The 15153-nt window shown below is 38.0% G+C and overlaps 1 long non-coding RNA gene across 4 annotated transcripts in view; it reads right to left on the reverse strand.

Moving 5' to 3' along the window:
• Positions 1-15153, reverse strand: part of LOC122880732 — a 157229-nt gene that overhangs the window by 74022 nt on the left and 68054 nt on the right. The window contains exon 3 of one of the 4 annotated variants that reach the window (XR_006379022.1): positions 9238-10383. The exons of the other annotated variants lie outside the window; for them this stretch is intronic. This is a non-coding gene — a long non-coding RNA (uncharacterized LOC122880732). Of the gene's footprint in view, positions 1-9237; positions 10384-15153 lie in introns of those variants that run through there. 4 annotated transcript variants of the gene reach the window in all.

A 15153-nucleotide genomic window follows, 5' to 3' on the forward strand; every position in this document is an offset into this window, starting at 1 on the left:
TATATATATATAAAGTGCATTTTGTTGTTCTTGAATGTCTATTATTAAGGCTGCAAATCATATTTTGCTCATATTTGGGGTTTATTGACATCATTCAATAAATTATTCAATTGATTCAATTGATTAGTGCATGTTATTGTTACCTGTATTACATTTACCTCCATGGCCTTAAAAATATTTTATTCTATTCAGATGGTGTTTTTTTTTTTGGTCCCTATGATTGGTTGTTGTTCTTTGAGAGTTATGTACATGTATGTAAGCTTGTTGCCATTTCTTATGTAAAATGCCTGACGAAAGACACTTGACCAAAACATAGCTATTCAGTAAATTTGACTTGTGTGTTGGAGCTGATTTTTGTAACTTTGAGTCACTATTCATTCTCCTTGCACCTCTGAGTACATGTGTACAGGGATCACTTTTCCTGTCTAAAGTCCACAAATTGAAATGGTTCTTCTCAACGAGTCATAAATGGATAAAAAATGCTCAACTACAGCTAGAAGACACTGTCACTACTGGTCACTGAATGGGTTGCTGTGGATGAAAATTTGAACTAATTTTTATTTTCGCCATATGGGTATGGAAGTCACTTAACATTCATACAACATCCTGGAGAAGTGTCTTAGTATTGATAATCCATCATAATCATTCTGATAATATTAGTGTAATATAAGTGAGGTTGTTGCATCCCTCCAGTACAGTAGGTGTAGACACCGGCTGAATCGATGCCAGAGGGCTGCAAAACTCATGGCAGCATGAAGTGACTTCAACAAACTCATCTTGGCAGTTTTCTTCTTTTTTTTTTTTAGCATTTATCTAGACTTGTTCACTTCATTGAACTAATATGAAGTGTATAACCTTTGGTTGAAATGGCCCCACTCAGCCTTGAATGTAAAGCAGGGCTTTGCCAACTTGCTCCCTTGACACCTTACAGTGTATTGAGGCGTGAGATTCTGCTGCTATGTTAGCTCTTTCTATTTCCTCAGCCAATTTCATTCACTGTGTCAGGGAATTTGCATGCATATAATGCATATCTATACTACTCACATAGTATGACAGAAATGCATTATAGGACCACATTTGTCTAAGATATAAACCTCTGGACTGATAAAGCAGCAGAAAATGAGAGGAAAGAAAAAATATCAATGCTAAACTTCATGGCATATTTGCAGAATCCTATGATGGACTGCTGCTTTTGGAAGCATGATGAAAAATTACTGTTCTCTAAGCCCTGTCCTTCTTAGTTACTGTTGCTATGCATGTCAAGCTTTGCTTTCTTGCATAGCACATATGCAGTTTACAATAATAATGGTGGCAGAATTAGCACTTGAAATTCTTAGTAAGTTTTGAAACAATGGGTCCTTGATTTCAGACAGAGGTAGACAAAAGCATGCTTCTCATTTCTAGCTGTCGACTGACAGTTTTTGCCGGCTGAAATGACAACTGTCCCTAGCATTTTATCAGCTTCAGCTAGCAGGTTAATTAAGCAAATGTTAGCTCCATGAGTTAGTAGAAAACATTAACTTTGGCTGACTTTAGTGTTTCAAGCTGACTCATAAATGCAAATCTGTAAAAGGGGTCTTAAATATGCACTTCATGGCTACATACATGATGCTAAAAGACTGAGGCTAAAGCTGTAGTGCTAGATAGACCTAGTATTATAGAGTATTATTGTTTGTATTTTCAAAACAGTGTATTTTCACTTTTAACATTGAAAGAAAAAAAAGGCTTTTAGGATGACAAATAACGACACATCCATAAAGACTAAGTGAACAGATACCGCTCAAGTCATATTTCGGGTAATGTTGGGTGGATCTGCTCAAGTATAAACTTCCCCAAATCCAAAAAAAAGCAGGACAGACCTACTAACATTAGGCTAAACTAGCATCCAGGACTGACTTCCACACAGTGGGGAAAAACTACACATGGATGTGCTGCTTGTTGTTGATGTTATGCTTAAGTTTTTGCGTAACCTGTAACCCCACAAAATAATGTAGTTAGTGAGTGATATGGTATCACTTGGTCTTGAAAATAATGCTTGGTTATTACCACAGGTTGTAAGCTATTCAGCCGAACATGGATTCCTTATACTTTTGCTCTTGTGTTGTTGTTTCAGTATGTGGAGAAATCCAAAGATCAACAGACATGTCATGCCTGGTTACGTTTGCTAAGCTATGATCGGACAATTGCTCTTCAGGGTGGGGGTAGCAACCAGTCAATTGGCTTGTAATTTTGGAAATGACATGTCATAATATCATTTCAATCATCTTAACTAGTGTTACTGTAATTTAAGACTGTGAGAAATAGCCTAATTTCATATTTCAGAGTTTGTGGAAATCAGAAGCGATGTTAAACATTTTTACTCTTGCAAAAAAAAGAAAAAGAGTGTAAATTAAAATGTTTTGTTTATTAAAAAGAAATGAAATGTGTGTGTGTGTGTTTTGTCAGACTAAACATGATGGTGTGCTGCAAATGGCATACAACTTTTGCAAAAGCACAAGAAAGACATTGTGGTTATCCTCTTTGTTCTTTTATTGTTTTGTAAGATATGCCAGCCATACAGAGTGATGCTGAGTCACACACTGAGCTGTCTAGAAAATGCCTAATTACTCATGCATAGTAAATACAAAAACGTTGTTTTGTCTTCAAAAGACATTTCAGACTGAAAAATTAACACAGGATCATTAAAAACGAAGGTCAGTGCACATTCTTTCAGACACTTTTCTATTTGTTGTTGGCACTTAAAACCATGCTTTTGAAAGATAAATAATACCAACAATCTCAGGTATTATTTCCCTTTGTGTTTAGCCTTTGAAAACACCTTAAATTATTCTGTCGTCGATTACACTGAATCTGTATCACACCTTCCTCGCAATTCAATCGGCTCGCGGAAAGCGAAAAGTGAATCCTTTACTCAGTGGGACATTAATAGCTCTGCTTCATACAGTGCCTATTCATATGTGATATTGGCTACTAAGAATGCCAGAGAGATGAATAAGGCATAGGAGAACTACAGTATGCACAATTTAAGAACACAAAATGAGTTACAGAGAGGCTGCAACCATGACAAATCTGTTGTCCTCCGGCTGCTGGGTCCTTTTTTTTTAAAGATTCTGTCAAGGAACAAAAGGTGGATTGGTAATCATGCATGTATCACCATAAAAAACTAGTGCACCCTGTAGCATCACAAGAACAGTTGCAGCCATATTAATGAGTAAGGGAGAATATTACATTACATTTGTTGAATGGTATTTGCTCAATTAATTGAATTTGAGGTATGAATAAAAGAGGAGCCATGTAAATTATAATCCTCAATTCACTTGACAACTCAGGCGTGAAATCCATTTTAATTTTTTTCTTTAACTCTAATTTCTGAGTGCAGCGCCTCATCATGTCTCCGTGCATTAGTGCAACTGGATCTGACTGAAGATAAAATGGAGCAGAGAGGAAGCCAAAGACAGAAGAGGCAGACATTCATTCATTAACAGATAACTGCACAAACTCAGACTAACACAAACTTATCACGTTTGCCAAATGGGGTACACAGGGAGGACGAGGGATAGGACCAAAATTGCAGACAACGGAGGCAGAGAAATGCAGTTCAGTGATTTAATGAGAGTATAAGGGCTTACATGGATTGTCAGGCAGGCAGAGATCAAAACCAGAAAAGTCCAAAACACAGGCAACACATCCGTAAAAAGGAGCAGGCAGAAAATCCCAAGTCCAAAGAAATAAGCAATAAGTCCAACAACCAGGAAAGAAAATCCAGCATCCAAAAAGGCAAGTGAGGTCCAGGGGAAAACACAGTCCAATAATAATAAGCAACAAACACTGGAAGATTGACACAGAACAAAGGAAGTACACATACTTAAATACACTCAGGTGAGGGGAGAAAATGAAACTAAATCAGGATATCTGATAACTAATCAGATAATCAAAATGGCGGGGAAAGCAAACAAAGACAGGAAGTAAACCTACATAAGACACACAATATCTCCAGAAAACAGTATATATACAGACTTGGTATTCTCAATGTGGTTTCGTCAGGCTCAATAGGTATTAGCTTGGTGCTTTCCTTCACTGAGATATCAACATGAGTCCCTCCTACACTCAAGTGGATGAATGTACTTTCACTGTCACTGGTCTTTGTATCAATTTTTTTACTGGAAAGCCATGCTGGCTGCTCTGGAAACTGTAAAAATTATTGTAAATGAGGCAAGAAATAGGCTATGTAATTACAGACTTATTATGCATGCTTTGTTTTTACATACGCCGAAAAATGAAAGGGTGTTTGTGAGGAATTTTGAGAGGCCGAGATACGACATTACTGAAACTTTTTTCTGTGGTACACTAACTGGAGGCTGCTTTCAACAGAAAAATGTCAGCATTAGTCATTTATTCAAACACCTATGTTCACACCTCTTTTTTTCCTTTGACAAGCGACCTCTTTCAGTCATGAGAGTAATTAGTGTCCTATCTAATAGCAAAGATGTTAAAGTGACATTAAGTGCGTTTCCAGCAACCTGTTTTAAGCACATTTTCAATCTGCACATAATAAACCTGAGTGAACACACTGGACATAAGAAAAATAGTCTAAATATTGCAAAAAAGTTTTTACGCTTGGCTAAGGTGGAAATGTTGGTGTATCAATAACAAAAAAAAAAAAGTGCACAAAGTGCAATGGAAACAGACTAGGTGAATAAATCATGACGTACACGAAGCATGTGACTCAGGCTTAGACTGAAGACACGAAAACATCAGATGTGTGCGGAGTGATGAGACTGTAACCGTCCTCACATTAATACATGACACGAACATAAATGCCATATTTACCTCATGTTTTCCACATTGTTTAAGTTGGTCGTGTCTAGATGCTAACCCTGGATTTGCGAAACTCTCAAGATTTGTACGTGTTGTTTCTTCATTGTGCGTGTTCCAAAACCTAACCAAGTAGTTTTGTTGCCTAAACAAGCTGACAAGCAGCCTATTTTATTGTTCAGGACTTGTTCATTTGTTGGTGCTGCTAGTTACTGGGTTCAGCTGAATCTCAGTGGATGTTTTTTAAACAAACCTCTTGAGTTCACAGGATTTGGGGTAGCTTAGCAATGACAGAAAATAATTGCACATCTTAGTCTGAAAACACGGGTGAGGCCAGAAAATAAGCCTGCATTAGTTTGATTGTGGTAACATCAAACATGATCTGCAGTGCAAACAGCTGTTGACACAGCAGTGAAATAAGTAAAGTTTATGCAAAGAGATTGGGTAATAGAAAATATTAGGCAGTTTGTGTAGCAGCTGTAAATGCTACTAATATCAATCTCCATCATAAACATAACATTATTTCAGATCAGTAAAGTTGACTTTGTTGAGCCTCCAGATAAAACAAATTACTGTGTAGTGTATGTGTAGTCTGTGCTGTGAAGGTCTAATTGCATATTGTTCATAGTTCTAATCAACTGTCCCTACCACAGCTTCAGAGGAAGACACAGTCACAACATTAGGTGTTGTTTTTTGTTGCCAGGGACCACATAATGCCTCACTGAAGTTTGGTGTGATAGAAAAGTACATTACTGTTTTGCCAATCCTGCATTAACATCAACTTTTTCCAAAATGATCGCTTTCTTCTTTCATTATCATTTAAAGCCCATACTGAGTAAAGTAAGCCCAAAAGAATGCATTTAATGATGGTATATGGCAAACATAAATGAGCTGTAACAAATCTGATTTACCTGTTTTCCAGCATATATTACAATTCAGTTACATTTGTGGAAATTCAGTAACAAGCAGGGACATTTCACCGTCTTTGTTTCATCATAATCATTTAACCAAAATAAATCAGGTGAAATCGAAGTTATTTCTATGTAAAGTACATTACTCATCATAACAAAGAACAATCAGACACAAAGTGAACTTAATTTTCTTTTTTGAGTTCCACTAACTTTTTGTGTCTGCAGCTGATGATAATGTATTCCGAATCGTGTGTGACACTTAGTGTGCTTATTTCAAGTTATGTTATATGCATGTTAGATCGCCTTTCTTTGGACAGATGGTGAAGCTGAAGAGAGCACATCTGATGGCTGCACATCTGTTTTCAACTGGCCGATCTGGAATCCACTTTATCACTGAAACTCATTACACAGAGCTGAGGAGACTGTGACTGATAAACCTCTGCTGAGTCCATCTATTCTGCAAGCATATTCAATTAAAAAATTCATTTGTCTGAGGGACTTTACATTAATGTGTAATGATACTGTGATATTCATGAAACATCAGTGTCTATGACCTTGTCCTTTATAAATAGAAAGTGTCACATAATCTTTCCCCTGTGTAACTGAATCATTTCTTTCAAATATGTTTGCTTGTGTATGTGCCATATTTGATGCAGTACAGTTATGCTACAAACAGTCAGTGAGAGACCCATGAGGCTCATTTAAAAGAGTTTTAGCAAGGATGTCATTATGTCACTGCATATACTGCACACAAATATTCAGTGTTCCTGACATGATGGAGATGCTAATAACGGTGGGATATTACCTTTTGGGTCTAATAGTCAAAAAGTCTGCTGGATCCCTCAAAGTCAAAAAGTCTGCTGGATATCTCAAAATCTACCAGGCACAATTTTGTCTTCCATAGTTTTAATACACATGAATTGTAAAACATGAAACTAGCAAAGATGACAATGCTATAAAACTAAATACTGAAACATAATTTTTATGGTGCCCATGATTGCCAACTTTTTCACGACATACAGTTCATTCACTTCTGTTATTTTGATGTGGTAGGCTCCAAACCTTTTTTGTTTGTGACTTCTTAATACAAAGCAATGTCTACTTATGACACCTTGACGGGGGTGCACGTCTGAGAAGAGTGATTTCCCCTTCTTGGACTGTTTCATTCGAGTACATTTTAGAGGCCTGCTTAGATGAAATGTCAGTGTTTCAAGAAAAATGCAAAGATTAGAAAAAAGCCTAAAAATTAACCCATTTTATTGAGCAGAAATTTGTTTCCTATCCTGTTAATAATTTTAGGATACATTGTGTGACCCCTTGTGGCAGTCCTGGCTGGTCTAAATGTACACAACATGCAAAACACTGTTACCAGTCAAGGTGGCCGGGAGGCTTGACAGGTACATTGGCCAGTCACAAAATTGACCAGCTTAAGAGTTGCAACAACTTATTTATTAGGAATGTTGAGCCTCCATAATGTATGGTTCCCATACAGCTGCAATTAAGCATGTTTGTGCTGTGTTTTCACTAATGTTTTAGCAATAGCCTAAATGTGTTGGTAACCTATTTGCAACACATTACATTTGATGACTCTGCAAAAACTAGAAAACCAGCTGACTAGAGCTCCATCTATTCAGCCATTGGCTGTTTGTGGCTGAAACACACAAACTGCAACCCTAACCCTAACTGCAAATTTGCTTAAATACAACAAGACAAAAATTATTGTATAAATGCCTCTTGAGCACGGCCGCTAATACCAGTATTTATGACAGCGAAATTTGCAGCACATTCAATTTATATGAATAGAATTGGTGTAATCAGTGGATTTCGTCACGGTAGTAAAGTCTGTGCATCAGCATTTCTTGCCAGTATGCACTGTGCAATATGCAATATTCTTGAGGTACAGCAAACATGTTAAATGCATTTCCTCCATAAAACATTTGCAAAGAAGTTTTTTTTTTTCTCCAGCACTACTAGTGGTCAAAAACGTCTCAGGGTACCTTTAACAGTTCTTGATCTTTGAAGTGCAGTCACAAAGAGTCTAAAATGGGGGATGCTATCACTTATCACTTATTGCATTTTGGTAAATTACTTGTCTGGTAAAATAAAAAGTGCAGTGGCAAAGCCTTGAAATATGTTTTTCTTTCAATTGTGATTAGGATCAATCAACTGTGGTCTTGGATGCACTTTGTCTTCAGTTAGTGAGCTACTTAGCTCAGTAGCACACTAGCCAGTAATGTAGATAGCGAGTTATCTAGGTTCTGGTACTGCCTATAATTGCTATGATATCTCGCTTATGTTACTTTGCTATTTCCTGGTGCGACCACAACCAATTTTAGGACTGACAACACACAGGGAGTAGTGCCAGCTGCGCTCACCACTTGGTTGGGTGAAACCAAACTCAGTCGGCACACAGCAGTCCAACCATTTTGGTAAATTACTTTGTCAGTTTAAGTTGTCAGTTTAAGCTTTTTTCATGCATTTTATCATACACTTTGCTGACATTGACGCAGAAGTCGAAATGTCGATTTGACAATTCCACTGAGACATCAACGTTTTGACTACAGGTCGACTAACTATTTTAAATTTCATGCCTGTGCAATGAAATTTGACTACAAAGTTAAGCAAAGTGCTGTGTAAAATGCATCACTTGTAGAATAATCTAATAATATCCAGATGAAAATGAAAACCTGCCTCTTCATCATTGTTGTAGCTGTTTCTTTGCCTTTAGTTGAGAAGCATCTCAGCATCCCAGAACCTCCCACAGTTGTCTCAGCTGCTCAAGCAGCTCACGGGTCCAAGAGGGGATTTGGCAGCATTACAACAGCAGGGCAGCCATCCAAAATTCTCCTCTCATCTTTTCACTTCTACTGTCCTTTCCTCCCACCTCCTCTTCACTTTCCCCTTATATTCCAGCTCGTTCCGTCTCCTCTAGTCTTTGTTCCTATCCATGTCTTTCATTTAGGAATGCACCAATCCAACTTTTTTTTACCTCAACACAGAGAATACGGAGAACTGAGCCGATCCAGTGCTCTTTATCCCAAATTTAAAGTGGGTATTCCTCACTTGGTACAATTAACTTGAATAACTTGGCAGCCCAGCGTGACTGAATGAATGTAGTAGCTGATAGCGAAAACACTGAAAATCATCTTGAACAATTCCCGATCAGCTTAAAAAGTTCAGTATCAGAGCTGATTGCAGCCCTTTCTGAGAGCTGAAAGGTAAATGTCAACTATTTTGATTATCGATTAATTGTTTATTTATATAGTCATTTATCAAAAGCAAAAAGCTAAACATATGCATTTTGAGCTTCCCAAATGTGAGCATTTGTTATTTTTCTCTACTTATATCACTGTAAATGGAATATCTTTGGGTCTGTTGGTCAGACAAAACAAAACATTTGATTTCACTGTTCTCTGACATATTTTAGACTAAACAAATACTCAAATAATTGTACAAATGATCAACAGGTTAATGGACAGTGAAAATAATTGTAAATTGCAGCCCAAACACTGATACTGATTCAGGGTACTGGAACATCCCTACTTTCCTTTGTTTCAAACTCCTCTTTGTTTCAAACTCTTAAATCCAGTCGTCTCCCCTCTCAGTGTTTTTCCTCCCAATTTCTTCTCTACTTTTCTCTCATTATCCCATTTCCTTTTCCCCCTCTTTTTCTGCTCTAATTACTTTTCCTGTCCTCCAAACTCATCCTACTTAACTGCTGTGCTGCATCTAAGAGTTGGCCCACAGAAAACCTAAATTCAGATTTCAACTGGCAAGTTCCAGCTTTGTTGGTCAGATGATGATGAATGTTTGCTCATCCTGTAACTGGAAACGGCCCTCTACTCCTACAGTTTTTAAATTAAATCATTGAAGCAGGTTTAATTCATTGTTTTTCCTTTTGTTTTCAGTGAATGTCATTAGAAAGCAAAAGGAAAACAAATTATTAATTCAGTCCTTCTTTACCACTTCACACAATGCACTGTTGACGGTACGGCTTATACCTAATTTAATATACATGGTTCTGTAACTAAATAAATGAAAGCCCCCTTTGCTAAAAGCTTGCCAATGTGGTAATCAGTGCTTAATTACAAAATAAAACCACCACCCACAAAGTGTGACACCTCCTTTTAGTAAAAGACTGGTTGCCTGGGTATTTTCTTGGTTTAGTTCTCCTCAGCAAATGGGATTTTTTAGGATTTTGCTCATTTAGCCGTTCTCTGGGGAGCCTTGGGATCTAGAAACCATAGTAAGTTTACTTTCCCCCAGTTTTGAAGCTCGTGACAATATATATGCCATGCAGGTGAACCAGATAGTGAAGAAAGATGAGGTGAAGAGAAAGGAGGGATGATCTCACTACCCTGAACCCTCTGGGTCTTTTTCTTTTGTCTCTTCTCTGCGGCAAGTGAGCATCTGGCAGAGTTAAGCTTCCCCGGTCTCCTCTTCCATATTTCTCTTTCTCTCTCTCTCTCCCTCTCCCTCTCTCTCTCGGTTTCTGTTGGGCTCTGACAAAGGCAAGCTGGCAGACAAATCCAGTCAAGCAGAACACCATGCTCAGATGTAAGACTATTCGTTGTAGCAGGAGCAAGCCAGGGAAGTAGTCTCTCCTTTTCTGCTTCTCTGGTCAATTTCATATGGGTTGTCAACGTAACAGCAGCATCTGGGTAATGGATAAAGATGTTAACCTGAGAGAAAAATTATTTGTGCTGGTTTGAAAAGCACATTCACCGACAAAAATATCTCTAAAATCAGAAATCTTTGAAAGTTAACACATTACAAATTCAAGCAGTGATAGATAAATTATTCCCATAGTAGCAGAGGATGAAAGGAAGTTCCTTTTAAATATTCAGAGCGAGTCACTAGTTTGTTTTCAGGTGCCCTGACCCTTGAATTGACTATGAGTATGATGGAAAAGTTGCAGGTGATTAGTGACACACATGACTCATCTGCATTTCTGTAAGGAGGCACATCATCAACCAAAGGCTGCCCGGTGGCCGAGAGAACAATCACGGCTCAATATTGGTGCACATTCAGGTTGGACACCTAATCACAACTTGATAGGACTCTGTCAGGTAACTGGAGCTGTAATTTTGCACTCCAGTGATTTCAGAAAAGCACTTTGATATATATGTTTCAAAGCTGAAACAGACAGCTTATTTGATCAGCAGGCACTTTTTATGATAAATTACATACAAGGTAAGGTCAAAATAATGGGACCACCCAAATGTCAACATTAAGTCTCCCCAGAGTGACGGATGGGATTTCTATTCTAGAGTGGCTTCATTTCCTGGCAAGTTATCTGCTCTCAGGGAGCTGGATTAATTGTAGTAATTTCTTATACAACACTTGGTGCTGAATACTCTGGGATGCAGCTCCTTCACATGATGACTACTCCACTGTGATTATCAAGCAGTTGGAGGAGAACAAAAGAAAGAAAGAAAATGGGTCTAAATTTGCTGATTACATTTTGTGGATGCTTTTATTTGAAAAAACCCTACCAGAACCATGAGTAAAACATTTTTTTAGCAAGTAAAGCTCAACTGGAAATATTTAATTCTGTCATCTAAGAATCAGCTCTTAGCTACCACACACCATCCAGTCATGTAGCATTGTGTGGCCGTGACGTAACGGTCATAGCAAACACCGGACATGCTATACAGACAGAAAATAGCCAGGTTGCCAAAGTCATGTATTACTTGTGCATGTTATCATGCATGATTTTTTACATCTATACAATTCCTTTCCTAAAATCTGTCATCTTAAGAAGTTAAAAGTGTGTTTAAATGTTCATTTTCAACATCTTTATGTGTTTAAAACTGGAAGCAACCACTTTCTCCCTGATTTAGGGGGAGACCAGTGTGGCAAGACTACTCCTCTTTCTGTATTTTTTGCAATATAATAGCACTGTGTTACTGCCCTCCACTCACTGCAATGCTTCTTTCTCTATTCAAACTATTATTACTCTGTGGTGAACCTAGCATAGACCATCCATAGTAAGACATTACAGCTGAGCAACAGTAATGTGACAGACCGTTACCTCAATGTAGCTGGAAATCTGAGCAAATGCAAGAGCCATGTAAGAGGCCATATGACCACATATGACAACGATTAAGACATGGTTTAGCCCTTTCAACTATTCCCAACTAATCCTATTTTTTTTAAAAAAAGGTTGGACTTAGCAGTGCAAACCAATGGCAGGGAAGCATTAGTCAACATTGTTGTAATAAAACAGCAAAATTCAATATTTTCAAAATTCAAATTCTGCTACACTACACAATTTTGGCTTGCGATAAGAAGTAGCAGTCAAAGTACCGATCTGTGGAGCAAATGTGAAAAAACTGCTGTTTTTCTGGGGAATTTATGTGCATCAATGCAGGAAAATAGGACAGTGAATGTTCTGGAAAATTTGTGGTTCTGTGATACAAATGGGGAAAAAAAAGAAATAAGAAAAAAGAAATAAGAAATCAAAATTATGGTACAAACCGAGCTGCACGTGGGTGGGATACAGGATGGTGCTGACAGAACTCAGGATCAGGATTATGTAGAGACAAATCTTGTAACTATTTCATTACATTGTATGTTAAACTTAATGGAATTAATAAAGTGTTTTTAAAACAAGGCCTCTGGCATGGATGTCCTACCATATGATTAAATTTCTACATTATTTCTTGGCTCTGAATACTGTTGTTATCTGCTAAGAATTTAGTACAAATCTAAGCATATTTTCCACAGTGACAGATATAAAAATCTGTAGTGTTACCGTAACTAACCAGGAAAAAGCTCTGAAACCAAAAACAGTTACACTGAAACTGATCATTTCTATGAGTAAACTGTATAATACAAAGAGTTTGAAACACTGCTTGTACAGTATGAATCTCTTATTTTTCTAACGGTGAAATCTTTTACGATTACAAGATATTTCTTGGTGACATTCCTGTCAGTTTAAAAATACTGAGCCAGCCGCCATATTTATTCCACATAATTCACCTCACATACTTGAAAATGTATCAGAGACTGCAATCTTAACAAATCATTGTAATTTAATCTGATAGTATTTTTCCTTCAATCAACAACTGTGTAATCAAGCAATTGGCAAGAAGCTGAGCACAGCAGCTTCTCATCATTGGCAGTTCATCTGGGTCTCAAAATTTTTACTCAAAGTAAACAACAAACACCACCAAGCACTTTTGTTTTCATGTAAGAGGTCACTAAAGGTTTTTACAGTAATCACAGGCAAACTAAAATCATGCTTTTTTCCTGTTGCCTTCCCATTTTCCTTTTCTTCGCATTACATTTACATAACCCTGGGACAACTGGCTGGTAATAAGCGACTATATGATTGAGTCAGTGACCTTCCAGTCATAAGACAGCCCATTTTAGCATTAAGGCATCCAGCCAACTTTACAGATAATAGAGCCGATTTCAACACGGACTTCATTTCCATCAGACAAAATGTTGTGTGAGGTAGAGTCAGCTGATTCAGATGCAAATGTGTATTCAGAGTGCAAAATCAGAGGAGGTCAGACCTGGCACAGGCTAAGTATTCACAGCAGCACCGTAGCAGAAAAGCAAATGCTAACTGCACAGAGGAGGCTGCCTTCCTCCAAAATTACTGACAGGTCTCTCTCTCTCTGTTAGCAGGACGATTCTGCCGCTTTATCTCGCCTAAGGCTCATTGGAGACTCAGACTGACACATTCCAGCTGATTCTGTGCACAAGCTGCAGACAAAATAACAAACTGCCGGCCAGCGAAGATGTGTGAGGGGATGCATACGGTGCCCTTAAGGATTTATGCCCTGGTCTCTTTGAAGTGTTGCTGCAGTCTCTGTAATTGTCTGGCCTTTGTGGACTAATTGCTTGTCTGCTGCACCGTGGCATACTGCAATCGCTGAAAGGAGGACTCACTTTAAAAAATAAAGGGGGTGCTGTCTTCAAGAGCTACTTGTTTGAAATAGAGATATCATGGGCTGTGTGGTGCTTCAGTTTCCTCAAAATACCTGAGAAATGCCAAAAGAACATACATTACTGCACCGCTCAAATGTACATGCATGCACATACATACATACAACAGAAAACACAAACACAAGCCAGACAGCATACAATTCTGAGTAACTACAACTACTACTAACACTGCTATTAGTAGCACTACAGCTATTCTAAGCAGCACAACAACAAAAACTGCTACTTCTACAATACTATACTGAACACAGAAACACAAGCCAGACAGTATAAAATTATCAAGTATCTACTGATACTAATACTTCAATGTTGCTTAAACTACATATATTGTGTATCGTCACTACCACATTTTCTATTGCTACTACTACTTGTCCTATTATTATGCCTGCAAATATCTTAACTCAAGGACCACTTACTAGCTTTTTTCCCCAGAGTATTCAACCACATCTACAAGGTCTTGCTCCGATGAGCAGAGTAGGAGTTAAGACTTTTTTTTTGTCAAACTATTGTATCCAAATTTAAAAATTGACTTTCATACTTCAGTATCATTGCTACTGTACCCCCTGCTGTTACTGCTACTAGTGCTATTATTATGCCTGCAAATACTACAGCTTTACCTCTACTACTTGTACTACTACTACCACCACCATCATATTTTCACAACCTTTACCGCCACCATCTCTGCTATGTCAATGCTGACAACTACTACTATTATTACTACTCATCATAATCATAACACCAATCATAATAACAATGTTTTGACTTTATGTGTGCAACACAAAGTTACTGTGCAAATAAAAGGGTACAAAATGTATAAACCAACACATCAACAATCATCCCTGCACTGCTGACTGCATTAGCACCCATAGCTTGTTAGGGCCAACTCAGTGAAATGGCAAGAGCTTGATTGGACCATATATGAACTGACATGTCACATTATTTCCAACACTCTTCTATCTGTCAGATGCCGACTGTCGACACTACAGCGTGTGACTTTTGTGATAAGGTTGCCATGGCATTTTCCAGATGGCAACTGAAGAAATGTCGGAAACAAAAGGCTGGTTAAATGGATTCCATCCTTTGCTGCGGGTTTGATGCTTTCTTATCGACAGGCTAATTCCCTGAAGGAATAGGATGTGCCAGGGGAGGAGACTAATGGAACAAATGGAGAGTTGTATTTCCCAGACACCATATCTGAGTCTAAACTTGCCTGCTTATAAACTGCAGCGCTGCCCAGCTCCAAATGGCTCTCACTATCTTTTGCTTTGTGTTGCCCCTTGGGGCTGGGTTGAAAGGTCAAATCCACATCAGATTTGTCTTTATGTTGTTTTTAAAACACAGCATTATACTCACTCCGACCAAATGTGAAAGAGAAAGATAAGGCATTTCTGCTGGTGAGAAATGTACCGAGGCGCAGCATGTAGAGCCGGTCTGACAATGACACATGACAATGACAACTCTTTTGGTGCTC

This window comes from Siniperca chuatsi, linkage group LG8, assembly GCF_020085105.1.
Source record: "Siniperca chuatsi isolate FFG_IHB_CAS linkage group LG8, ASM2008510v1, whole genome shotgun sequence".
NCBI classification, from domain to species: Eukaryota; Metazoa; Chordata; class Actinopteri; order Centrarchiformes; family Sinipercidae; genus Siniperca; species Siniperca chuatsi.